Source organism: Perca fluviatilis, chromosome 8, assembly GCF_010015445.1.
Source record: "Perca fluviatilis chromosome 8, GENO_Pfluv_1.0, whole genome shotgun sequence".
Lineage (NCBI taxonomy): Eukaryota > Metazoa > Chordata > Actinopteri > Perciformes > Percidae > Perca > Perca fluviatilis.
The window spans coordinates 30725409-30752589 of NC_053119.1; the positions used below are offsets into that span (position 1 = coordinate 30725409).

Sequence of the window (27181 nt, forward strand, 5' to 3'; positions counted from 1 at the left end):
ATTAATAATTTAATAATTAATAATTTAATAATAATAATAATACAAAAACAATAGGTTCCTTCGCACTTTCAGTGCAAGGCACCGTTGGGGCCTAGCACTTTCGTGCTCGGGCCCTAAATATACTGTAGTTATGCTGAAAGTGTAGCTAACTAGCAGCAAGCTTTACCCATAAGATTTGAAGGGACACTAGCAGCTAACAAAACAACTCATATTCACAAAAATGCATTACATTGAAATCAGACACAACTGTTAGCTTTATAAGACCTTGGGGTAGCTGTAATATAAGTGGTGTAATGAAATTCAAACTGTAAATATGCTCTAGTTATGCCGAAAGTGTAGCTAACTTGCAGCAAGCTTTACCCATAAGATTGAAGGGACACTAGCAGCTAACGAAACCCCTCATATTCACAAAAATGCATTAAATTGAAATCGGACACACTGTTAGCTTTATAAGACCTTTGGTAGCTGTAATATAAGTGGCGTGACGAAATTCAAACTGTAAATATACTATAGTTATGCCAGCAGCCGGCCAGCTATGCGGGGCCCCGAGCCCCGGTAATCCAGTAACCCAGAAACGGTGACTTTACCCTGGGTATGGAGCCAAGCAGGCTCCTGCTTTCTCGTCAGACTGTCTGGAGCTTATGAAGTCCGACACGTCTTACCAAATTTGCAATTAGCCATCAATTTTCTTAAAATGTCCCATATTTGAGCTTTATATAGTTGATTTCTTGCATAAAAAAGTCTCAGTGAATTTAATAATGAAATAGCAGACAAAAAATGTATAATTGCACTGTCTCGCCTCCAATGTATGTGTGGGTGGTTGCTCAACCAATCACCGCGCAGCTCATCTAAATATTCATGAGCATACCATATTTGGAAGAAAAGCTATTGTTACAAATAGGTCCATATTCACAGGGTAGTTAAGGGCCCATAAAATAGCAAGCGGGCAATTTTCAGCCCACCCAATGTTACATACCCTATTAGGAGACCTTAAGGAACAGTGTGAAATACCCTATATAATCATTCTATCACCCCTTTAAAACTGGCGCGAACTGGGGACAACTTGATGCATCAGTCTGGTTCAAACTGGTGATATTTTCCAGGGTGTCACACTCGTTCCCCCCTGAGAGAAGCCAGAACTCTTTTCGTAACCGTTTACTGAGTAGGGACACCAGGGAAGTCCTCGTCACTTTCCTCTTCAAAGATCTGTTTATGCTGCTGTGTATCCATCTGTTCAGCAGTAGGATAACATGGCTTCACAACACAAAGCTCCTTACCAGTGTCTTCCAGAACCAACTCAAAGTTCAGAGGACCGACTTTTCTGGTCACACGATAAGGACCTTTCCACTGTGGTGCAAGTTTGGCCGAAAACAACTTTTCCATTTTGGAATAAGGGTGAGATTTCAAACAGACTCTGTCCTTCTCCACGAAAGTTTGCTCTCTAATGTATTGCTCTTCACCTTCTGTAGGTTTTTCATATCCTATATTTGGGCCATTTTGTGGTAGGATGGTTCATCTGGCGCACAGAACTTGGGTTCAGCTCGGAATCCATTGGGCCTTTAAGTGTCCGACTAACATTGAGTTCTGCCAGGGTCACTCCTATGGATTCATGAACAGCTGTGTTGAAGGCAAAGCGGAACTCTAGTAAGTACTTATCCCAAGTTTTGTGTTGACCCTCCACATATGATGCAATCATGGCCTTCAAGTTTCTGTTAACTCTTTCTGTGAGGTTGGTCTGAGAATGGGAAGGTGTAGTTTTTCTTTTGTATCAAATTAAAACATTTTTTGCAGGTTTCTCCAAATACAGACAAGATGAATTGGGAGCCCTGGTCCGAAAGAATGTAATCTGGCACTCCCCAATGAGTGAGTATCTCTTTGTTTAGTACTTGGGAAACTGATACTGTCGTGGCCCGACGTAGAGGAAACACCTCTATCCATCATGAGTAGTAATCTACAAAGACAAGTAAGTAGATGTTGCCAGCTGAACTCCTCGGTAAGGGTCCCATGAGATCTAACATTTCCCACGGTTAACTGACCACTATCTGTTGTAATTAACCAGGGGGTCCTAGATTCTCTGTTTTTTTTAACCTGACAGGTTTGACAGCACTGGACTTTTTTTTTTAGTCCAGTGCTTTTTTTTTGTCTTTTATACGTTTGGTATCTCCCTAAGTGACCTGCAAATTGGTGGTCATGAAAGATATGGAGCAGCTGCTTGCGAAGAGGTGTGGGAATGTAGACTTTATACAGAGTTTTATGAGGAAGGTGTAAAACCCTGTACACTTTGTCCTCCAAGATCGTGAATCGGGTGGCAGCATTAATCTACTGTTCCCCAGAGTCAAGTATGGTCTCATACAATTTCAGAATCTCTGCGTCATCCTGCTGAGCCTTCCATATGACTTCATCTGAGATCTGGAGATCCTCCGACATTTCTCTTTTGGCTGGTTGGACTGTGGCACAAGTGGGAAACTGTCAGTCTGCATTATCAACAGCAGCTCTAGACAGGGTGTCAGGAACCGTATTGTATTTCCCTTTACGATACTCAACTGTGAATAAGAACCCCTGCAACCGTAGTGCCCACCGAATCAGACCAGACCTAGGTTTTTGAGTTTAGAAAACCCAAACCAGAAACAAATGATCTGTGACTACCGTAAATGTTCTTCCTTCCAAGTAGTAGCACATTTTTCTCCAATGCCCAAGCCACTGCTAAACATTCCTGTTCCGTCGTGGAATAGTTCCTCTCCGCTGGATTTAAGGTGCGGCCAGCAAAAGCAATGACTTTCTCACTTCCCAATCCCATTTGCTGGGCCAACATTGCTAGCATCTTGTGTAGACGACGAAGGGTAAGGTGAAATCAGGGTGGCCAAGAATTGGTGGCGAGGCAAGATGCTGTTTTAGTGTTTCAAAAGCTGCTTGGCAAGTAAATGTCCACATGTATTTGCAACCTTTCTTTTTCAAAGCGTTGAGTGGGTCTGCTATCTGTGAAAAGATGGGCACAAAGCGATGGTACCAGCCAGCCATTCCCAGGAATCTCTGTAGCTCTTTGATATTCCTTGGTGTGGGAAATGCTTGTACAGCTTTAAGCCCTATTCGCACGAGATAAGTATTACCTGGTGACCTCCAGTCATTTGTAATAATTGCGGAGGTTGTCTGTGATCTTAATCCCGTGCGAATCGGTCATGTCTGTAATTTGTAAAGTAATAATTCCCCCGCAAATGACCTACCATATTTCGCCGAAAACGGAGGTCCTGTGATAATATTAGTCCCGTGCGAATCGGCATCTCTGATTTGTCCAGGATTTGGCTGGGCTTTTTTGTTTTTTCAAGGTACCCTATTTCCTTCTTTTGCGCCTTTTTATCCATCTTTCGCAAAGAATGGAGGGTGCGTTGGAGTGTTTTGACAGTGTTTTGGGTGCTGGGTCATGTCACTATACATCATATACAATTTGCAGAAAGAGAAAGATGAAAACCACCACAAGTGCGAAGACAAAAAGAATTATTAGATGGCAATGGATGACATGTATAGCAGCATGCGGTAAATATATTTTTTGTTTGTATCATACATCTAGAGATAACGACAAGACATCTCCAAGCAATAGCTTATCAAAAATAATGCACAATCAAGCGAGGGGGCTCACTTCATAATTAGAGGTTAATGTTACAAATAAATCAAGCTAATAGATTTTAACCTGGTGAAATGTTTTGTTTTATCCATCTAACCGGACCCTGCTTGACACCACCCGGAGAAAAAAGTGAGAGAAAGAAAAAGGAGAGGTCGCAGTTCGGACGATGACTGACTACCCGGTTGAGATTGTGTGCGTGTGTGTCCTCGAGATCTGACCACACACAAACACACGTAGCAGAGCTACCCACACCCATGTTTCTACTGTTGCTTAATGTCAGTAAATTCGAGTAAAATCACAGGCTTCGCTTATCCCGTTCGAATGCGCCAGATGAAACTCAGACGTGGGTGGGTAATTTATAATTCACACGAGGTCCCTAGATAATACTTGTCCCGTGCGAATAGGGCTTTAGTCTTTTCCTCATCCACTTTTATGCCAGCCACCGAAACCACATGACCAAGGAACTTGAGAGAGGTTCTGAAGAATTGACACTTTTTCATATTGATAGTCAATCCTGTCTCCCTCAGATGATCAAAACAGCTTGTAGATCATAGTAGTGCTGCTGTGAAGATGAATATATGATTATGTCATCCAAGTAGACCATGCAGATCTTGCCACGAGATCTCCCAGAACCAACTCCATCAGTCTTTGAAATGTAGCAGGAGTGTTTTTCAAACCAAAAGGCATCACTTGAAACTGAAACAAGCCAAATGGACAAATGAAAGCTGTTTTGTCCTTGCTGCTTTCATCCATTGGTACTTGCCAGTACCCACTGTTGAGGTTGATGGTAGTGAAGACAGATGAACCAGCCAGTGATTCCAAAATGTCTTGAATATTTGGAATGGTATAAGCATCAGTTTGAGTTGCAGCATTTACCTTGCGGAAATCTACACAGAATCATGACTTTGAATTGTTCTTCTTAGGAACCCTTACCACTGGAGCAGCATATGATGATGTGGCCATGTAGAAGGGGTGATAATTCTCAATGTGATTTTTCATTTCTTGGAGTTTTGCAGGTGAACAGCAGTACAATTTCTGTCAATTCAAGAGTGAGCTTCTGAGATGGCTAGGGTGGCGGTGTTTGAAAAGATGTCATAAAAATGCTTTTCCAGATTGGATGTCTACACTAGAAAATGGGGAAGGTAGTTGAGCTTTCTGGAGGGCTCCTAGGAAGCTTTGTGCTGGGGAGAGACGTATGATGGGCTTATGGTGTTTTTATTTATACATACACTACCGGTCAAAAGTTTTAGAACGCCCCAACTTTTTTAGTTTTTTGTTAAAATTTTAGCAGTTCAAGTCCAATGAATAGCTTGAAATGGTACAAAGGTAAGTGGTGAACTGCCTGAGGTTAAAAAAAAGTAAGGTTACACAAAACTGAAAAATAATGTACATTTCAGTATTTTACAAAAAGGCCTTTTTCAGGGAACAATAAATTGGTTAACAATGTAAAGCTGTTCTGCAGCAATGGAGGTTGATCAAGCTTTGAAAGTTGGTGCTACCAATTCCCACAGGTGTTCCAACTTGTCTGGATTACTTACAACCCCCTCTGTTTGTATAAAAGTATTGTTGGAACACACTGTGGTACCATACCCTCGTGAGCATTATTTGAACAGTATTGTACTGCAGAAAGTAGTGTTGCTATAAAAATGGCGGGAAAAAGGCAATTAACAATGGAAGAGAGACAGACCATCATAACACTTAAGAATGTCAGTCTTTCCTACAGAGAAATTGCGAAGAAAGTCAAGGTGTCAGTGAGTACAGTATTCTTCACCATCAAAAGGCATTTAGAAACTGGGGGAAACTCTGACAGGAAGAGGTCTGGCAGACCCAAAGTCACAACAGAATCAGAAGACAAGTTTCTGAGAGTCAACAGCTTGCGTGATAGGCGGCTCACAGGACAACAGCTTCAAGCACAGCTTAATAGCGGTCGTAATAAGCAAGTCTCAGTTTCAACTGTAAAGAGAAGACTTCGAGCTGCAGGTTTGATAGGTTGAGTTGCAGCAAGAAAGCCATTGCTAAGACGTCAGAATAAGAAAAAGAGGCTTGCCTGGGCCAAGAAACATCGTCAATGGACTACTGAAGACTGGAAGAAGGTGTTATGGACTGATGAATCAAATTTGGAATCTTCAGTTCATCACGCAGGATTTTTGTATACCGTCGAGTAGGCGAAAGGATGGTTCCTCAGTGTGTGACATCAACTGTCAAACATGGAGGAGGAAGCATGATGGTCTGGGGCTGTTTTGCTGGATCCAGGGTCGGTGATTTGTACAGAGTGAAAGGCACCCTGAACCAAAACGGCTACAACAGCATTTTGCAGCACCATGCAGTACCCTCTGTTATGCGCCTAGTTGGTCAGGGGTTCATCATCATCTACAGCAAGATAATGACCCAAAACATAAGTCCAAGCTATGCCAGAACTACCTTAGGAAAAAAGAACAAGATGGTAAGCTTAAAAACATGGCGTGGCCAGCACAGTCACCAGACTTAAACCCCATTGAGCTGGTTTGGAATGAACTGGACAGAAAAGTGAAAGCAAAGCAACCTACAGTGCCACACATTTATGGGAACTTCTGCAATAGAGTTGGGAGGAACTTTCTGAAGAATATTTGATTTCCATTGTAGAAAGAATGCCACGAGTGTGTTCAGCTGTTATTTATTTAGATTTTTTTCTGCCAAAGGGGGCTACTTTGATGAGTCAAAAATGTTTAATACATTTTGGTTTATAAATTGATTCCATGATTTATTTTTTAACTTCAATTGTTCATTTGTTCTATTCTTTCATTTCAGAGTACAATAAGATATACATTGAACTGCATGAATTTCAATAAAAACCTGGAAAAATTGGGGTGTTCTAAAACTTTTGACCGGTAGTGTATGTTCATTTGGTTTATAGTTTGTCTATTTAGTTATTATTCTGTTGTATGGTTTTAATTATTGTGGTTACTGTGTCATCTTTTCATGATTTTTTTTCTGGGTGGGTTGTGTTGATGAAGACATATGTTCATGTTGCAAATTTTTTTTTTGTGTAAAATAAAAATTGTTAATTACGACTTTTCTGGGAAGCTTTTGGGCAGCAAAGCGAAAAAAAGAAAAATCAAAAAGAAAATGACAGAGAGGGGCTTTACACAAGTTTCTCTCAAGCCCTTGAAAAGCCACAAGCCAGCCTCTATTACCAGCCGTAGCCAGACACTCAGCTGCGGACTCCACAACAGAGGAAGGCTGGGGTTTCACGAAATGAAGACCCGGCGCAGTTGATTTTGGCCCTAACCATAGCAGCTGGCCACAACTTTTGGACCCAGACAGAGTGCTTGCAAGCTTTTCATCTAACCCTGCAGAGTGGAATAAAGTCAATGATATAATGTGTGAGTACTTTGCATCAAACCAGCCCTGTCAAAACGTTTTTTTTTCTGCTTTACAAAGGAAATATGTAGACATAACCGTAGCTTAAGGAACACTTCCTTCGGAAAAAGCTAAATGGAGAAATACTGTTAAGGTAATGGTTAATATACTGTATATTACTGCTGGCTCCAGGGCCGGATTGGGACTCATTTTCAGCCCTGGAGTTTCATGCCTTAGACCGGCCCACTTTAGTTCACGACTGACTATATTAAAATGTAATTAAAACCTCAGAACATAAGTCTGCAATAGGCGCACTGTTCTCTACAGCCTTGTAATTCATTGTATTTTTGAAAAATATCATTTCCAATTCAGTGCAAAAACAGTAGCCTAAGTTTTGCTTCACAGTGAACACATAATGGGTCACTAGTAACACTTGGGCATAGAAAGTTGTTATATTGTAACTAATGTGATCACTGCAAAAAAATAGGCTTTTCTTACTTAGTATTTTTGTCTCGTTTCCAGTCCAAATATATATATATAAAAAAAATCTTACATCAAGATGCATTTACTAAACAAGTATGAAAAAACACCTCAAAATTAAATGATTCTTTGCTTAAAACAAGCTACATTATCTGCCAATTTACATTTATTTCTCACCACAAATATCCCCTTTTTACAAAGCTTTCAAATCAAGTCAAGTCAGTTTCATTAATGTATTGCTGAATCATCAGGTATCATTAATTATCTCAGGGCATTATTCATTGAGCCGGGCTCTTCATTACTATTAGTTCTTCTAAATGACAATCCTACCTGCCCATTCTGGTGTGTTGGGCTCATGACTGTAGCTTGGTAACGTTACTGTGCCTTGCTCTTCACTGTTAGCCGCAAACCAGACTAGAGGTGGCTGCTGCTGAAGAGCTACAAGAAAAAGTTTGATACATGAACGGTGATTTGCAGACAACAACGTTGTTTTGCAAGGTCGCTAGCATCTTGCACTGCTCCTAACGTTAGCTTACTTACCGGCCTCGTCATCTTCATTTGTTTTTTTGAGGAAAAATGTGCTCAGCTTAGAACATTTGGCCGCGTCAGTTTCCAAAGCTTTCTTCTTTTTTATTCTGGTCTTTTCAGCGCCGCCTTTGTGCTTCCTGTTATCCATTTTTATCAGACTTTTTTTTATTTTGAGCAACTTGCAAGGTGCCGTGTCGGGGGCGGGGCCAGGGATTCAAAAGATAATCACGTCATCATTATCCTGCAGGCTGCACTCTGCGAGAAAATATTAAATAAAAAAAGAGTGGGACTGCGATAAAATAATAAATAAAAAAGTGGGGCTGCTGTGAGTGCAGGCAGCCTAGGGACAGCATCCATATTTCAACCCAGTGCCATGACAACAACGGCCCTCGCGGCCAAAAAAACAGACCGGCCCACCGGGAATTTTCCCGGTGCTCCCGATTAGCCAATCCGGGCCTGGCTGGCTCTATTTCTTTCTGCCTGTGAATCGCCCTTCCTCGGCAACGATGACTTGCTGAAGTCGCCCTACAACGGGAACTTATTGGGCTGTTTGGAGTCATTTAGCCGCTTCGATCCACTTTTATGAGAACATTTAGCAAAATATGGAAACAAGGACAGGGGAAATCCCAATTACCTTTCCTCCACCGTTTGCGATGAGTTCATTCATTAGATGACTGAAAAGGTCCTGCGTGCCATTGTAACAGAAGTTAAAGATGGCAAATATTTCTCCATCATCGTGGACACCATTGATCAGCTCACTTTTATAATTTGCTGTCCAGAAGAAGAGTGGGGAGCCTGTTGAGGCTTTTAAAATGCATACCGCTACATGTTCATGGCGCAGAACACATGAAGACAACGCTCAAATGTACTGTACGTTTGATGGATTGTTAAGGCTATGACAATGCCATCATATGGCAGGGAAATATTCTGAATTTCAAGCTAGAATAAGAAATAAAAATCCTCATGCTGACTTAATGTCATGCACTGCACATTCTCTTGACTAAGTTGGTTAAGTGGTCATGTGTAGCTGAATGTTGCCTGAAAGCAGTGTCATGTTGTGGCTTAATTCAAAGTCTATACAACTTTTTCTCAGCTTCGACATGGCGGTGGGAGATTTTAACAAGCCACCTCACAAAGTGTGGGCAAGGTCTCTGTCTCTGAAGAGCCTTTCTGCCACACAGGGGTCTGCCAAAGGCTGACAAAACGGAGGCTCTGAGATTTGGCTGCAAAGCTATTAAAGATGCGCTAAAGGAAATAAAAGCTGACGACGGAACCCCCCAGAGCTGCGCAATGTGAGGCCTGTCAATTATTAAGTGATGGACAACCTTGAAACTGCTTTTATGACCATAGTGTGGGATGACCTTTTTTAAAGGGATGGTTCAGAGTAATTTCACCCTAGGGTCCTTTGCACCATGACCTCGAGCCAAACAAATCGGCCATTGGACAGTCTGGCGAGGTCAGTCTGTTCAGTGTGTTCCGTGCCGTCGTCCATCCAAGGGGCCGTCGTCATTTTGGCCGATTTGACACATATAATCGGCGGGGCGGGCACTGCGGTAGTCTGACTCAAATTACCCATCTGATTGGTAGAGTGCTAACCCGGAAATGGGGAGCGGAATGAGCGTGACTAGAGTCTCTCAAAATCTGATGAAAATCTTTTAAACTGACCTTTTTTGAGCTGAAATGAAGACAGATTCAGCAACTGCATGGCCTATTTCGCGCTTAAAATGTTTTCAGAAACATGTTTTGGTGAACTATACAATATGAGATTGTGTTCTGAACAAGCCCCCATGACAGCCGGAGAAAACGTGGCACATTCGTCCAATCAGCTGCCAGTAAAATTTTTTGGGCAACAATACAGATTAGTGCCGCCTGCTGTTATGGAGACGTATTACATCTCGTCTCTTCGGTGTGTTCCGAGGCATTTTTTTTAACCAACTCGGAGAGACTGATCAGTCCAACTGCCTTTTCTGCCGACTGTCGGCTGTCTGGTTGGTGTGTAAGCAGCTTTAGTTGTTGCTCCTCGTCTGTGTATTCAGGCTCGAATGTGTAAGGGCGACCTTCGAAATTGAGCCACTCATTGTCGCGTTCGATGCTAACCTCAAACTCTGCCATTACGTTGATCCGCGAGATCAATTTAACCAACAAAACATTGCAGCAGGTGCAAAATGATATCTGCACCATCCCTAACCTGACAATTCACTTGTAATGTTTATAGGAAAGACAAAGGACGATTTTGACGCCTATGAAACCGAGGCCAAAAGTCTCACAGCAATTGATGGACACAAGGCAGATAGCCAAAGAAGTCAAGTAAAGAAAGTACCGTTCGGTGAGACTGCAGAAGGTCCAGATGTGTGACGTTCGGGACGCAACACCTTCATTATTGACACGCATTATGTCATATGTGACTGCTTGTCACAGGAATTGCAAAGACGTAAGGATTCATACAAAAATGTGGAGGAGAAATTTGGTTTCCTTATCAAAGCCAAATCAATGGAGAATCCATGCAGCAACGGAAAATCAAAACAAGCATTAAAATCAAATCTACTGTATATAGTGCTATGCTTTCAACTATTATTAAATTAATTGCAATTTGCATTTGAACCGTTAATATAGCCTAAATCAGTAGTAGATGGAGGAGCAGGCTGCACCAGAGATGGCTTAGGCAGAGAAGCAGCTTGGGACTGCAAGGCTTGGACCCAGGAAACCGGGTGAGTTACCTGCTCACACCGTGGAGTGGAGGTTCTCCTGCCGATCCGCCATGCCTCACATTTCCTACCGCATGTAGGTGAGAAACTTCTCCCGGAGGGGAACTCACTGTCCTTGGGTGCTTAGAGCTTGCTTCACAGGAACAGACAGATCATTTGTAAATTGATTCAACATTGAATCAAACAATCTTTCAATATTAAAATGAATCGTCCCTGTCGGGACTTATAAGCCTTATAATGGAGAGATGCACACCCCTACTGCCTTTCCGCCATGTGTGATTACTGCCCTATCCCTACGGTGCAGCACCTGTCACTAATTGTCTCCTCTGTCAGTCCTGTGCCAGTTGGTCTTGTACCATTTGTGTCAGCTTTCCAGCCCTTTTCCTGTGTGTGTGCTTGTGAGTTTTATGACCCTGCTTCATCTTCTGGATTTTGATCCCTGCCAATGTGTTTCTGACAGTTTGAGAATATACTGTTGGACTTTGACACCTGTGATTGAGTTGTGCATTTGAGAGTCCATTACCCTGTGTTAACGTCCTGTCAGTACAAACTGCTGCGATTCAATGAGTTACGATTCAGATAGATACATATACATATATCTGATAGATACAGTTAATATAATTTTAAGTTCATAAGTTTAAAGTAAAAACACATTCATTTTTAATTATGAATTAAAATAAGCCAGTTCTATAAAAGAAGCATTGCCTATCTTAAAATAAATACATTGTATATTTTGTAAAAGGGTCCTGGGAATAGCAAAGCTAGGACATGCTGATAGTACAACTTATAACCAAATCATTTAACAGCCTCCTTGCTGCTGTAATACAGTAACTTAAACATAGGTCCACGTTACACAGCCATTGTGAGCTATACAGTATTATCCAGTATTATACGCCCACATTCGGGCTTAAGAATGTGATGTTGTCTCAATTGTCAACAATATACGTTCCAAGGCTCCGTCTCACCGACAGTTCAACTGGATGAGGTGGATACGCAGTAAGGTGATGGAAAGACATCTCAGCAGACCTCTCAGCTGGTGACATGCCTACTTATAACATTCAAATAATCACAAAAAATAATATAATGTGAAGTAATTATTTAGGATAATATTAATTGTGTTTAGCATGCATCAAGTCGTGGGGCCTTTTGTATTTTTGTTAATCAAGCTTTTAATTATTATGTATATTAAATTAGTGTATATTTTAACATTAGTTACTATTCTTTTTTTCTCTTGTCTTCATTTTCAGGAAATTTGGCCTATTTCCCCAGTCTTAGAGAGGTAGGATTAATGGAGAATTTACCCAAGTACATGGACATTCTCAACAATTTTGTGCTGGAGTGACAGGCGCTTTGAAGATTTCAGAGACAATGCAACAGCCTTTGAGCTATTTGCACTGTGAATAGTCTGTATTTATATAACGCTTTTCTAGATTACTCAAAGCGCTTTTACATAGTACAGAAAGATTCACCACTCACACAAATTCATACACTGGTGGCCAAGGTTGCTATACAAGGTGCCACCTGCTAATCAGCGGCACAGCATCAGGGGCAATTCAGGGTTTAGTGTCTTGCCCAAGAACAACTTGACATTGGACTGCAGGGCCAGGAATCGAACCACAGACCTTCCAATTGGTAGAACGCTAGATGACTGCTCTACAGCCCACAACTCCAAAACAAGTTCAGAGCTCTTCCCTTACTAGACTTTTAGAGATGTGTTCCAGCAGACGGGTATGCCAAGCTCAGCAAACATGTTCAGATAATGCTACCCCTTTTTGGAAGCACCTACGTTTGTGAGCAGGCTTTCAGTCTGATGAATCTAAACAAGTGTAAGATGAGAAACTCACTGACTCTCACCTCCAAGACATCCTTCACTCTGTCAGTAGAGTGCGGATCTATGAAGGTAAATATGGTGCAAAACGTGAGAGCTTGTAAATGTGATGTGAGCACTTGTAGAATATGATGTGAGAACTTGTACAACTAAAATTGAACTCGTAGATGGGATGTGAGCACTTGTAGAATATGATGTGAGAACTTGTACAACTAAAATTGAACTCGTAGATGGGATGTGAGCACTTGTAGAATATGATGTGAGAACTTGCAGAACAAAAATCTGTACTTGTATATTAACATTTCGCTTGTATAAAATATTCACACACACGAGCTGAATTTGAAGTCACATAAAGGAAAAAACACGAGAGGTTGTAGAAAAAAAATCTGTACAGCAATTTTTTTTTTTTTCACTTGAGTCATTTTTCCAGTACAACCACAACTCGGTGATCACAGCTTCTCGAATCGGTCTCTACAACCTCACAAGTGTGCTCTATCGCATCACAAAGTGACGAATCTGTGCGCCTTGGTTTTTGCTACTATTGTTGCGGTACATTTGGTGCAAAACAAACTTGCACTTGAAGCTGTGAAGATGTGAGAGAGCAGAGGGGAGGGGGGAGGGGGCGGGGGCACAGATCGGGATAAGCCAATCAGAAGACGAAGCGGTCTTTTCTGTTCTTCTTCATGTCGGCGATGATCCGCAATGGCTCAACAAGAAAGGGTAAGTTGGTTCCAAAAGCTTAGTTTTGGTAGATTTGTAACGTTACTGTGATTAACGAGTAAATAAATAATGCCACAGACACCTCACATTCCTAATAACGTGTTACGTTAGTAACAAAATAAGAGTCAATGAATGCACTTTGGCTAACGTTAGTTCTATGTTAGCTAGCTAGCTAGTTGTATATCGCTAATGATGTAACAATGCAGTATTCAAATGCAGTTGTTTCAAAGGCTTCCAATGAGACTCCAAACATATACTAGGCTACTGAGGACTCTCCTTGCATTGTAACATCAGCTAAAGTTAAGATTTCCCCACTAACAGTTATTTATTTAACATAATCTAGTCTGCTAACTGAGGTTAACTCTAAACTTGTAAAATTAACAAGTAAGCTAATTATCAATAATATCTACATTTCATAAAGTTACAAACTTAATAGCCATTTTTAGCTTTTGGATTTAGGTAAAGGCGACATTAATAATTATAACATGGGATGCGACAGCCGAATACACTCTAATTCCAGACACATAAGGCTCTCATTAATTTCCTGGTATCATTACCTCAACGTTAGCTGCTTAGAAGGGTGTTATTACATTTTTGAAAATCACAGACCTGAAAAATCAACATTTCTTTAATTTTTTTTACAACAATTAGCTAGCTAGTCAGTGTTACATGTGCCTCTGGTGTGTGTTTCTTGTTTTCTCTCTCTGTCCCTCGTTCTGCCCTCCTCCCTCTGCCTGTTGAACACCTGAGCGTAATCAGTGCTCACTGCTCAGGTAGAGTGGGGGAGGTGATAAGAAGGCAGAGTGAAGGGACAGAGGCACATGGAGAGCACACCAGCAGCACACTTAAACCATTTTTCTCCACAAGCAGGTTTGTGTTTCCCTGCCTCCATACACACTTGTATTGTTTATTGTGTTAGTTTGGGCTGGATATTAAAGGTAGTTCAGTTATCCCTCTTTTGTTTGTTGTAGGATTAGGTTACCCCTTTTTAGGTAATTTAGGGGGAGATGTGGGGAGTGATGGCCCATTGCGAAGTTGGTCCAGCGTCTTCCCATCTTTTGTTCTTTTTGGCTGGGGTCTCCAGTCCCTTTTTTGTTGTCCCTTTGTTTGCTACTTTTGATAATATTTTTGCATTATTTAATCAAGCTTATTGGTAATTGTTAACCTTGTGTCTGGCATCCTTTTTATATGTTGCATCCTCCAATCCCTTTTGAGCCTTTGTTTGTTTCTTTAAATGGAGGCCGTAACAACAGTACTTTTATAGGGTGACAACAGTCCCCTTCATAGAGAGGCAGAGTTGCCGTTGCGATCTGTATTACCATATTTTGTTGTCTCGCATCCCAGTGCCACCCTTAGATTTGTCACATTCGTCGTCCGTTATGAATGTATGTAACGTTATATCAATGTCCGTTTTTTTACTGAGCTTGGTCCAGTGTCTATGCCATCATGTGTTATAGTCATACGTTATTTATTTTTCTCTCAGGAAGCACATGATGCTGAAATTGAAAATTCAGTGAGAGGTCTTCTCAGCTGCATCCGGAACTTGAAAATGCAAAGGTAAGTTAATGCGGTATGTGCTTAAATTAATCTAATTCCAGGATTTTGTGTTTGACCATGTAAATGCATGGCAATTAAGTATTTTAATTTTAAATTGCAATACTAGCCTGTTTTTACTCCATTGTTCATTAAACCTTTTTACAGCCAAAATATACAGGAAAAACTCTTAAAACATACAGTTTTGTCTAGTGTTACGCCCTGTATCCAAAGTTTAGTATCAATTACTAAACTGAAGTGCGTCTATTGCTATTATTTTGCTGGAGATACCCCATAACTTTTTTTTTTTTAAGTGCTTACTAATACTGAAATGCTGCCATTGTTAAAAATATTTCAAGACCAACAGCTGATTCTGTCAACCTTGTTGATTTTTCTTCCCCATCTTATTTTTCAACTTGTTTCAAGATCTTTTCCAGCAATATATGCTGGAAGCCGGGCACGCCATAAAAGAAAGGCACCTGAACCTCCAAGACCAACATGTTCGAAAGTAATAGAACTCCAGTTCTGCCTGCGGCCCGAAAACTCCGATAGGACACCAAAAGACGAAACCATGCTCCTGCAAGCGGGCTTAGGAAGGAGAACTGTACATCTTAATGACGATGCTGATCACACTGAGGTACTTTTATTTTATTTTTTTACTACAGCATGGCACTTTAGTATGAAAAATATTATCAAATCAAAGAAGATATCATTGTGGAGATACAATACCATAAATGTTGTCAGAGTGAATGAATAGTTCTCAGTATTTTTACAAAAAAAGTGTGCTGTTTGGGTGTTATTTTGGACATGTGACGGTTGAGACAGACAGGAAATATTGGGAGGGGGGGATTACATGCTACAAAGGGCCTGTGTTAAAAGATACATTTTAGATTGTGGCTTCCTTGTGCCTTCATGGAAAGATAAGGGCTTTAGAAATTCATTCATACATACCTTTTTACTATTTATTTGTCTAAACTAATTTTGAGCAATTAATTGCAAACTTGAGTCTCCGTATTATAATATCATTGATGTAACATTTGTTGTCCTCTCTTCCATTGGTGTGTTATCCATTTAAGTGACCGAGGAAAAACTCAAGCAGCTGGTAAAATTCTGGGTTGGCTGGGAGCTGCCCATGCAGGACATGCAAGTGGAGGTGGTGCAGGCAGACCATCCAACATCGTTCACCTGCTTCCATATCCTGCGCTTGCCTGGTTACTACACCAATTACCAAGAGTTCCATGATCATCTGGAAGGTTGCATTGCAACAAATGATACTGGGTTTGGATTGATATAAAGTCTAAAAACATGGTGGCAAGTTCTACTGCATGCTATTGTTAGGCCACACCACAAATGTTAAAGGAACACGGCAGCTTATTGGGAATTTATCTTATTCACCGTAACCCCCAGAGTTAGACAAGTCGATACATACCCTTCTCATCTCCGTGCGTGCTGTAAAGCTGTCTGACGGCTCCAGCGGCATCAGGCCAGCACAGAACATGCAGGTGAATGGTTCCAGTAATCCTACTGCTCCGAATAAGTGACAAAATAACGCCAACATGTTCCAACAAACCGGGAACTATATTCTCAGGCGTAAGAATATAGTACTTGGGCGGAATGATTTGCTTTGCAGCAACCGGTCTGAGAATATAGTTCCGGTTTCTTATTCACTGTAACCCCCAACCAGACACATATTCCTTGCTTAATATAACTCTAGGGCGCCCACTATTTCCCCTTTCCAGCAAAACTGTTACAGCTGTTTCCTGTTCATTTTTCCTAGAGACTAAGCAATGCACCTCAGTAATGGCATCATACACAGCTTGAGGGATCTCAAGCTGGCTGGATAGTGAGCTGAGTACAACTAGCTCCTGTGAACAAATAAACTCGAGGTAATCTATGTCCAGAGGGGCACGATCGAGGGAACTTGATAGTCTGTTGTAGAGCCTGGTCAATAAATGATCGAGCAGCCTTTCCTAGAGGAAAAAAAAACAATGTGTTACAATAATGTATTTAACACTATGTGATAATAGGCCAGTAACAATTCCAAATTTAGCTGGACAATTAATTGTCTCAGAAATAATAATTTATTTATTACTTTTTCTAACAAATTGTTTAAATGAATCCCAGGATACAACTTTTGTTATATATCACTGTTAGTGACCCAGATACGCAGGTTCACAGCCTACGAAGTAAACCAATAGAACATTTATTACCGTCAATAACAAACAAAGCATAATCAGAAACAAAAAACAGAGCATGTTTAATTCCTCTGGCTTTTAGACGGTCACAGCCCAGGATGTTTGGAGTTGCTATGGCAACAAATGGCCGTTGTAGCTTGGCTAACAGTCCAACCAATAATCACTTATATAATCTCAATTTGGCATATCTAAACACAATCAACAATTATCATCAACAGTTATACCCCTTAGGACGTTAGCAAAAGTTAGAAAACAAGTTGTTCTGTACAGATTAGAAAAATAAAAGCACAATCCCTGTGGAACTAGCTACGTTAGCATAATGTTATTGAATGACGGCCATTTCCGCTACAGCATCGTCATTTAGCTAGCTAGCTACGGTAACGTTACTTGCCAAAGTGCATTCATTGACTCTTATTTTGTTACTAACGTAACACGTTATTAGGAATGTGAGGTGTCTGTGGCATTATTTATTTACTCGTTAATCACAGTAACGTTACAAATCTACCAAAACTAAGCTTTTGGAACCAACTTACCCTTTCTTGTTGAGCCATTGCGGATCATCGCCGACATGAAGAAGAACAGAAAAGACCGCTTCGTCTTCTGATTGGCTTATCCCGATCTGTGCCCCCGCCCCCTCCCCTCTGCTCTCTCACATCTTCACAGCTTCAAGTGCAAGTTTGTTTTGCACCAAATGTACCGCAACAATAGTAGCAAAAACCAAGGCGCACAGATTCGTCACTTTGTGATGCGATAGAGCACACTTGTGAGGTTGTAGAGACCGATTCGAGAAGCTGTGATCACCGAGTTGTGGTTGTACTGGAAAAATGACTCAAGTGAAAAAAAAAAAATTGCTGTACAGATTTTTTTCTACAACTCTCGTGTTTTTTTCCTTTATGTGACTTCAAATTCAGCTCGTGTGTGTGAATATTTTATACAAGCGAAATGTTAATATACAAGTACAGATTTTTGTTCTGCAAGTTCTCACATCATATTCTACAAGTGCTCACATCCCATCTACGAGTTCAATTTTAGTTGTACAAGTTCTCACATCATATTCTACAAGTGCTCACATCCCATCTACGAGTTCAATTTTAGTTGTACAAGTTCTCACATCATATTCTACAAGTGCTCACATCACATTTACAAGCTCTCACGTTTTGCACCATATTTACCTTCATACGGATCGGGCCACATTTTTCTGTCTGAGCCCGGCCCGCGTCCGACAGAGCAGTAACTGAACCCGACCCAAGCCCGACACAGTTAAAATCTCTTTTTTTCTCATACTAATGACACATGTAGGCTATGTACGTAGGTCCATAAAAGCCACGCTTTGTTTTTTCTGTGCAGGACCAATCAATTGGGATTCCTGCGCTCTCATCCTTAGAGGAAGTTATAACACCGAGAGACATCGATGGTTGGACTTGAGACATGGAGGGCGGACTTGAAGGAGGACATTTCAGAATATAATTGGAAGAAAACTTGTGACGCATCTCAGAAAAAAACAGCAAACTCTAACTTCGCTCCTTACAGCAACTCCTGTTAAATTGAATAAATACAACAGTAATATACCTGACCTTTGTTTTTAATGCAATGAGAAAAATGCATGCACTTTGTCTGGGAGTGTGACCAAATTAAAACATTCAATAGAGGTGATTCAATAAAACTATGTTCATCTTGTCTGTGAACATTCCACCTGACCCTAACATGATTTTGCTGCACCTGTATCCAACAAATCTGAATCTGAAACCCCAAGAATATAAATTGATGACAATCCAGGATGGACAGTCTGGTTAGCCATCTCCTGGTGTCTGCTGTTTTCCTGGCAGGGAGTGAAGCAGAGGCTCTGTTCGGTTCTGCTGCTGCTGATTCACTGTTTGTTGTGGGTATCATAGCAATGTTTGTAACCGGTTTCCCTTTTTGAACGACAACTAGATTACCGGCGAGTCTAAATCCACGAACTTCCACTCCCGGGATTGCTTCATTGACACTGGAAATTCCGCCATATGTCCTTTTCGGCCGGATGTCAGTTACCTTACGCTTTCTTTGTGTTGGAATTTTAAACTCCGATCGATTTATGAGGACTACGGTTAACTGCTCTTCAGATCTCTGCAGGGTAAATTGACTTGCAAAATAATTTATTAAACTGATGAACATCATGGGCCCTATCTTGCACTCAGCGCAATTGCCTTTGTACACCGACGCATGTATCATTCCTATTTTGCACCCGACGCACAGCGGACTTTTCCCTCCACAGACGCACGTCGGTAAATTAGGGATTGTATTTGCGCTCCCGGGGGCGGTTCAGCGAAAAGAGGAGGCGTGTTCAGGCGCAAACGTTACGTAGTCCTATTTTGCAGTTTCAGAAAACAATTCCGCCACTGACCAGGAAAAACCTGGTAGGGGCGCATGCTTGGCCATAATGTAGTGTGTGCACAACGCGCATACACTTCTCTCATCTACAGCAGTTCCCATTTTTGAAAACCATACATAATTACAAAGAAAAATATTACTGAAAATGCGCTTCAGGTGTTTGGATAGGTCAGGAGGCACTTTACAGTACAGTCCTCAAAAAGTCGCAGCATTCTTTGTGGCTTGTGTTTTACACAACATTTCCATGAATCATGGATGTGTTGATGACATAAATGAGGAAATATTAGAGGACTTAAGGAGACGTGATGTTGAACTACGGTGGGATTGGACACTCCGGCGGAATCTGGTGAATCTGGAGTAATGCGCGATGCGCTCCTGGTGGAGCGGGTGGACGGAGATGGAGTGGGGGGAGGAGGAAGGGGCACAACAGGAGCAGGTGGTGCGTTTGGAGGCCCACGCTCCATGGCTGCAGCAATCCTCTCCAGACTTGATTAGATGCGCCCGAGAGGCCGCAGCAACATCGCCACCCGGCTAAGACGGGCATTTGTTACTTTGCCGCATCCCGGACAGCTCCCGCTGGCGTGCGCCAGGCAAATCCGCCGTCATAATAGGAATCCGCCACGGAACAATACGCCTGCTCTTAAAGGGAATGTGAGATGACGCTCTGATTGGTTATTTTCACGTTACGCCCAAACCACACCTAGCTACTTCAGACCAACCCATTTAAGATTTGCGTCGGGCGCAAGACTCATTTATCCCGCCGGTATAATAGCAACAGCGCCAGAGATCCGCACACAAAGCTACTTGCGTTTGGCGTTTCACACTTGCGTTTCAGATCGTTAAAATAGGGCCCCATATGTGTAATTCAAGGCTCAATTCAAACGGGATCTAAAAATAATTTGTCTTTCCCCATTCACTCCCGTTCATATTTTTTCGAAAACGTTACACAAATCTGCATTTTGTTGGATAGGAATATATAAACATACGTTAGCTAATGTAGCTTACTAGCCTAGATTGACAGGAAAGCTATCGTGAGCGTTGGGCTAACGTGACTAATGCAACATGGACCGGAAGTAGAAGGACGTGAATTCGTCTCTCTATACCGCCCGTGTGGCAGACCAGACCAGCAAGCCGCTGCGATTCCTTAAAATATCCCCCAGTGCTCCGCTCAGCGTGTGCACGCGACATGGCAAGCCGAGGCAACAGTTGCATCTGTACAGGTCATCGACTGTATAAGGTATAGGTTTGTACAAGAAGTACAGAAAGAGCGCGTAGCAGGACAATTTAGCAGGACATTTGGTCTGTGTGCTCAGCTTCCCGTCACCGAGGGTGAGTGCCAGCTGGTTAGTGACAAGAGAGCGCTCCAAATCACTTTCAACTACTTTCAACTAATCGTCTACAACCCTGCACCACCTAGCCTATGCATAAGAAGTCTGTGTATTATTCGGTTGCATGTTTTCATACAAAAAGGATCTTACATTATCAGAGCTGAATATTTGATGACTGCAGTGCTATATTTTATGTAGTCTTGATTTAGGTGTTTACAGAGCTCATTTACATTTAAAAGGGCTGTAAATCTGGTTCTTCAAGATAATTGTAGCAAACCGTAGTCAACTTTATTCAAATAAAACTAATTTATGTAAATGCCAATATGTAAATGATTCAGACCCCGGCAACAATATAACGTTACACAAATCTGCATTTTGTTGGATAGGAATATGTAAATATACGTTAGCTAATGTAGCTTACTAGCCTAGATTAACAGGAAAGCTATCGTGAGCATTGGGCTAACGTGACTAATGCAACATAAATAGCTACTCTGTCCAATAGAAAGACGACGTTCATGCCTTTCAACTCCCTCAGCTGTCGCGATCGCTGAATATGAATATATGAATAACTTTATATGTACTGTTTACATTTCTGAATGTTAAGCACCATTCAATTAATGTGACTGTAAACCAGAGGTGGGTAGTAACGATTTACATTTACTCAGTTACATTTTTGAGTACATTTTTGAAAAAATTATACTTCTAGGAGTAGTTTTAAATCACTATACTTTTTACTTTTACTTGAGTAGATTTGTGAAGAAGAAACTGTACTCTTACTCCACTACATTAGGCTAGAATGAGCTTGTTACTTTTCTTTTTACCTCTTTGGTATTCTATGCGTCATTGTTTTTGTTTCACCAATCAAATGTAGTTGTGCAGTCTTGTCACGTGACCATACTCTCAGCGGCAGGATGGGTTAGCTTTACAGTCGTAGCAAAACAAAAATATCAGAATCAACCGTCGGCAATGCAGACACAGACGAGGAGGAACACCCCTGGCCTCATATTGAAAGCATGTTTACCTTAGTAAAAGTGCGATACAGCAGCTACATTACCTTGTTCTAGTTCTGCCTGCAGAGCCTGGTAAAAAAAAGTGTAAAGGTTTGGAAATCTGTGTTACTTGTGCTTATTTATTTTTAATTTATTATGATTTTATTGATTTTATTTTTTAAAGGGCCCATGATATGGTGTTCTTTGGATACTTTTATATAGACCTTAGTGGTCCCCTAATACTATATCTGAAGTCTCTTTCCCAAAATTCAGCATGGTGCAGAATTACAGCCATTAGAGCCAGTCCCACAATGAACTTTCCTTAGAGCCGTTATATACTAGACACAGCCAAGGTGGCACGTGACATCGTGACATCAAAATTATGTAATATCCGGCCGGCGCGTCCGATTTATAGCACGTGAGCCGAGGTCGCACACGGCTCTTTTTTTTTTCAGTGGCGCGCAACAAAGCGGAAAAAGGAGGCCTGAATGAGTTCGCCGACAACCGGATGCCAGGACTCTCAGAGTGACTACAAGTCTGTCTGGTAAACTTACTGGGTTAAGATGAGCTCTTTTATGGTGAATGAAAGGCTTGATCCGACGAAGTAGGTCACTGAATCAAATCGAAGCATTGACGGCAATGCTGCTGCCAGTTCAGCCGTTGTTTGCCTTTTTCTTCTTCTTCTAGTCCGTAGAAAGAGCAACGTCGGTAACCTTTGCTCATTAGCGCCACCACTGTTCAGGAGAAGACTGCAACTAGTGTCGCGACCACCAGCACAGGTATAAATACTCACAGAGATTTCATGACGTCACATATGCACGCGCCAGCTCAGCTGCGGTTACTGTAAAACAAGCTTTAGTATGTGCCATTTCTGTCTGTAGCTATTGAGGAGGAGGGTGGGGGTGTGGTCTTGACCAACTGCCACTTTGCTCATTTGAAAGCCATGATGTCTCTCTCTCATAGGTGGGCCAAATTCTCTGGGCGGGCAAAGCAGAGAAAGGGGAGGTAACCTTGCTCCTTATGACCTCATAAGGAGCAAGATTCCAGATCAGCCCATCTGAGCTTTCATTTTCTCAAAGGCAGAGCAAGATACCCAGGGCTCAGTTTACACCTATCGCCATTTCTAGCCACTGGGGGATCATAGGCAGGCTGGGGGAACGCATATTAATGTTAAAAAACCTCATGAAGTGAAATTTTCATGCCATTGGACCTTTAAGTCTTTAATTTACCTGGATTATTTTAATTTAAGCTATTTTGTAATTAATTAATTAATTAATTTTAATTTTAATTGGATGAACTATAATTTGCCTAAAGATGATTATTTTGTACTTGTGTCTCTGATTGAATGCTTGTGTTAAAAAATAAATCAGACGTTACTCAACAGTTACTCAGTACTTGAGTAGTTTTTTCACCAAGCACTTTTCTTACTCAAGTAATTATTTGGATGACTACTTTTTACTTTTACTTGAGTCATATTATTCTGAAGTAACAGTACTTTTACTTGAGTACAATTTTTGGCTACTCTACCCACCTCTGCTGTAAACTAAAATAAAACAGCACATTGTAGTTTCTATATTTATGACCAAAGCATTTGTCAGTAATACAGTTAAAATGGGGAAAATGGGGAAAATGTGCAAAATTGCGATGCAGGTCGATCTAAGGTGTGCGCCCCTAAATTTTCTGCCCGTGCCCCTAATATTTTCTTTAGTTAGGGGCTACAATGCTTCTAGTCAAAAACGAGTTTGCTTGCTCTCCCCTTGTTCGTGTGGGTACTCCAGTTTCCTCACACCACCCCTATAGGATGGGTTAAATGCAGAAGATAAATTGTATTTCTCTGTGAATGACAATAAAGGCACTGTAAACCTTTTAACAAGCAGCAGAAGAGACATGGGTACCTCCTTGTCAAAGTTTGCTTTAAAAGCTATAGTGCATAGTTTCTGTCTCCCTCGTGAAGAATTCTAAGTAATAACAACAAAACTGTCCGCGCATCCACATAATACAAGCTTTTCGTGATCGTGCACTACCCCCCACCCCTCCCCCACACAGTTGCTAGTAGCCAAGTAGGACACAGAGGATTTCCCAGGATTTGAAGTGGGAGTCCAACATCAACGCCATCCTTAAAAAGGCCCAGCAGAGGATGTACTTCCTATGGCAACTGCGGAAACATGGCCTACCACAAGAGCTGTTGGCCATCTTCTACGCTGCTGCCATTGAATCCATCCTCTGCACAGCCATCACTGTTTGGTTTGGGACAGCCACAAAACAAGACAAACGCAGATTACAACACACAATTCGGACAGCTGAAAAAATCATTGGTGCCTCCCTGCCCTCCCTCCAGGACTTGTACACTGGAAGGACCAAGAAGTGGGCAGAGAACATCACCAAAGACCCCACACATCCTGCACACACTCTCTTTAACCTCCTCTCCTCTGGCAGGCGCTACAGATCACTGCACACAAAATGAACCAGACATAAGAACAGCTGCCATCACTCAACTGAACTGCGGATAAGTGGGGTCATCCCCGCTTTGGCCACGCACCCACTTTTCTACACATTACATACTTATCATTCCAATATGCATCTTGCACACTACTTTGCACGATTACTTTTTGCACTCTACATCCTACTCTATGTGTACTTGTCTTGATATTATGTCTTTGTATTTATGTATTTGTATATTTGTATTTTTGTATATTATGTTGATATGTGCCTATATTTATATTGTTGTCTCTATTGTACAGTATGTGTCTATATTACTATTTGTCTATGTATAGAGTGTTAACACCTCCCGAAGTCAAATTCCTTGTGTATGTAAGTATACTTGGCCAATAAATCTGATTCTGATTCTGATTTGGCAATGGCTTGAATGTAACGCACGTTACTTAATATAAAAAAGTTACACACTAAAGCTTTAACCAGCCTGTTTTAATGCAAAGAATGCAAACACGGCTTTTGATCTGAGTGTACGGTGAACAGAGCTATGGCTTGTAGCCTCTTGTCCAGCAGTACATTCCACAGGAAGTCAGGAAACGCATATCGGGAACATATGTCGCCATCATGTTTTCGATTGTGCGTATGTATACCCCCCATTGGAGTTAGAAGCGCGTGTTCATCCAATATCTGTGTGCAAGTCCGCAGCTGTCTACGTCTGTACTGAAGGTATGATCAAGGCCTTAGAGGCAGAACAGGATGCACATTTATCCTCCCTCTCTCTTTAACCTCTCAGTTAGTAGGCCGGGAGGTTTGGTGTCTTGCTCAAGGTTTCATGTTATTCAAGTTTCATGAATATTTTTAATTCATAATACATACATTTTATAAATGACATTCTAAACTAAGCTCAGATGAATCTGAGAACCCTTATTGTTTAAATTGCTCCCAATAGATCACACGAGGACTCTTTAAGACATTTTGTGTCCAACTCTTGAAAGCACAGATTAAAAGGTTCTAGTTCAAGCATCATTGCCCCCACTGGAGGTTAGTGGACATTTTTTTCCCCTCCACAAAATTATTTTTGGCACCTCAAAGAGTTTATCGGGAGTGACAGTCAAATCTATTTATATGTTATGGCTGTACTATTTTGACATGATCTGAGCAGTGATTTGGATCTTTTGGGTTTCACAGGGCCTTAAAAAGTCTAAAAAGTAAAACATTTTAAAATTGTAGTCCTTAAAAAGTATTTAAGTATTGTTTTCTAATCTTAAATAATTTTAAACAGGTCTTAATTTTCCTACATCAACGAAACACTACCTCTAATGCTCATTGAAATGTTCCTGCAGCGCTTTAGAATGTTTTCTTTTTTTATTCTGTGGTGTTGTAGTTCTTTTTGTTGCTAGTCCAAATATAATTTTCTGTATTACGACAACAAATGCGACCAATGTGCAACTTATATTTCAGCCAATCTAGACACCAGTCATATAATGCCAATGAGGAAATGGAGGAATTGTTTCAGACAACGTTTCCGGACTCTGACATTTGACTTTTTTTATGTTGTGATATAGGTCTTAAATTTTCTTTCGTAATGGTCTTAAATTTGAATAAGTGAAACCTGTAGAAACCCTGTTTTATAACACACAAACCAACACCATGAGTATGTAAATCTCAGGAAGCTAATGCTACATTTCTAAATAATAGATGTATTTTTGCCCCTTAGATTCAAGTGTTTGGCTCTCCATGTAAAAGATATAGGATCCCAGGCACAGACAGAATTAATAATTCATCAGGAAACCAGGTGAGGTCAGATTCGAGGTCAGACTATTGACCTCGAGGTCACCGAACTGAATGTTTTACATGTCGGTTCTGTGTTTGCATGGCTCTGAGTCTGAGAATGAGACACACATGACTCCACAAAGATGTCTCTGTACACTCACATGTGAGTCAGCTGTGTGTGGGTGTGTTTGTATGCATCTGTGAGAATTTTACTTGCACACACAAATACGGACACGCTGCCATGTGGAATGCTAGATGGCTGGCTGGCTGGCCTGGCTGTAGCATCAGGTTGCAGTAGGTGTTTCAGGCTGTGACCCTGGCATATCTGTGTTTGTTTTATGTCACAGCCCCTCCCTCTGGGGAGATGACAGTCCAGCAGTGCCTGAGGGGATGAAACCTGAGATAGGCAGAGCTAAGTAGTAAACAACAACTCCTTTATGAGGCAGAGGTGGCTGCCTGCTGCATTCAAATCTGATAGAAAGACAAAGATTTTCTGGTTAGGGCAGTGGCTACTCAAAGTGAGTTCCCCAGCACAGCCACAGCTAAATTAATTTTCATTTCACTGCTTGTTCATTTTGAGTTAGGACAGTCTGGGTGTAGGTTGAGATGCAACATTAACGCAAAGGTTTAACAAACATCTAGAGGAGGATTTAGATAGATGACAGACTACTTATGTACTAATTATTCTTCAATGCATATATTAGCTTAAAGTGAGACATGTACATTTTGCTGAACAGTTGTGCCTAATATACTTGGTACCTGTAACATCGTGGCTCCTGTAATTAAGTATTCACTTTATTGCTTATGTATTAAACCTTTCATTTGGAATAAAACCGTGTTTTCTTAAAGTCACATATCGTCGCTAAAGCATTTGAAATGCTGTTTTAATTATTTTAAAAATAACTTTTTAATTTTTGAGTTCAAACTTTGTCCTAAATTGTATTTGACGTGGCATAAAAGTTTACAAATTAAATTCGCACAAAGATGTCACTGTATTTCTTTAATAAACCTTGTGTGATTCCTTGTCAGCTGCTCGTCCATGCAGAGCAGACCGTGTATATGTATATATGTGTATATATATATATATATATATATATATATATATATATATATATATATATATATATATATATATATATATATATATATATTTATTTTTATTTTTTTTCTCGGCCCATTCTCCTCCTCCACTAAAAAGAGTTTGGGCGCTCCACTCTTTTCTTTTGTTGTTGAACGCAGCTCATACAGTCCGGCCCCTTCCCCCTCGCTGTCTTTCTTTTTTTCTCCACCCATCCTCCCATCTCTCATTCACTCTATTTCATCCATCCAGGGTGACGCCAG

At 41.0% G+C, this 27181-nt stretch overlaps 1 long non-coding RNA gene across 1 annotated transcript; it reads left to right on the forward strand.

Annotated features, from left to right (window-relative positions):
• The first annotated feature begins 13969 nt into the window (after nt 1-13969).
• LOC120563480 lies at nt 13970-18513 on the forward strand. Its single transcript, XR_005639965.1, has 5 exons — nt 13970-14089; nt 14703-14776; nt 15179-15389; nt 15829-16030; nt 18295-18513. It is a non-coding gene; the product is annotated as an uncharacterized LOC120563480 (long non-coding RNA).
• The last annotated feature ends 8668 nt before the right edge of the window (nt 18514-27181 follow it).